Here is a 1639-nt window from a genome sequence, read left to right as displayed (position 1 = left end):
TCAGGATGTTGACATGTTTAAACTGACCTATGAGGAGTCAGGATGTTAACATGTTTAAACTGACCTATAAGGAGTCAGGATTTTAACATGTTTAAACTGACCTATGAGGAGTCAGGATGTTGACATGTTTAAACTGACCTATGAGGAGTCAGGATGTTACCATGTTTAAACTGACCTATGAGGAGTCAAGATGTTGACATGTTTAAACTGACCTATGAGGAGTCAGGATGTTGACATGTTTAAACTGACCTATGAGGAGTCAGGATGTTAACATGTTTAAACTGACCTATAAGGAGTCAGGATGTTGAGAGGTGGTGGTTTGTCACAGCATTGGTACATTTCCAGTACTGGGTTCAGGATGGAGATCCGTGACACCGCCTGCTGGTCCTGGATGGTACTGCTCCTGAAAGCCTTCCGCATGTTGATATCCTGCAGAGAAACTACACCACAAACAGTACTATCACTACCCGGTAGAACTAGTAGTAGTAGTACTAGTGCTAGTAGTTTTATAAATCTATCTTAAACATGTTACATTTACTTCAAGTTTGCGTCGTGTTTGGTCGTAATATCAAACAACATTTAATGTGAATAGTTTGTATATATATATATATATATATACTGTATATACTCTGATACGACACATATACTCTGATATGGCACATATACTCTGATACGGCACATATACTCTGATACGACACATATACTCTCATACGGCACATATACTCTGATACGGCACATATACTTTGATATGGCACATATACTGTGATACGACACATATACTCTGATTCGGTACATATACTCTGATACGGCACATATACTCTGATACGGCACATATACTCTGATACGACACATATACTCTGATACGACACATATACTCTGATACGACACATATACTCTGATACGACACATATACTCTGATATGACACATATACTCTGATACGACACATATACTCTGATATGACACATATACTCTGATACGGCACATATACTCTGATATGACACATATACTCTGATACTCTGTCTTGGACAGAAGGTGAAGGAACAGCGGAGCGCAGGTGAGCATGGTGACCTTGTGGTAGACGAGGATCTTTGGATCCTGTCACCAGACCACAACCTCCAGGGTGGACTGTGGAGGGTCAGGGTCTGAGGACATGGTGGATTACTCCAGAGATGAAATCAAACTTCTTGTTGCTCATGACTGAGGATAAAGTACATGTCAGTGGGTAAGAGGAGCTGAACCTGAGGGAGAACGTGGACAGTTGTTTGTATGAGGCCACAGTGATGATGATGATGAAGATGATGATGATGATGATGATGATGGTGATGATGGTGGTGATGATGGTGATGATGAAGATGATGATGGTGATGATGATGATGGTGATGATGATGATGATGATGGTGATGATGATGATGATGAAGATGATGATGGTGATGATGATGATGGTGATGATGATGATGATGATGATGATGATGATGATGATGGTGATGATGATGATGGTGATGATGATGATGATGATGATGATGATGATGATGATGATGATGATGATGATGGTGATGATGATGATGATGATGATGATGGTGATGATGATGAAGATGATGATGGTGATGATGATGATGGTGATGATGATGATGATGATGA

At 40.1% G+C, this 1639-nt stretch overlaps 1 pseudogene; it reads right to left on the bottom strand.

Moving 5' to 3' along the window:
- The window catches only part of LOC116400378 (wiskott-Aldrich syndrome protein family member 3-like), a 33424-nt pseudogene that overhangs the window by 2802 nt on the left and 28983 nt on the right, over positions 1–1639 (bottom strand).

Source organism: Anarrhichthys ocellatus, unplaced genomic scaffold, assembly GCF_004355925.1.
Source record: "Anarrhichthys ocellatus isolate YVR2014 unplaced genomic scaffold, GSC_Weel_1.0 scaffold165, whole genome shotgun sequence".
NCBI classification, from domain to species: Eukaryota; Metazoa; Chordata; class Actinopteri; order Perciformes; family Anarhichadidae; genus Anarrhichthys; species Anarrhichthys ocellatus.
Note: the sequence above shows the minus strand (reverse complement) of the source record. Positions and strands in the feature narration are given on the sequence as shown.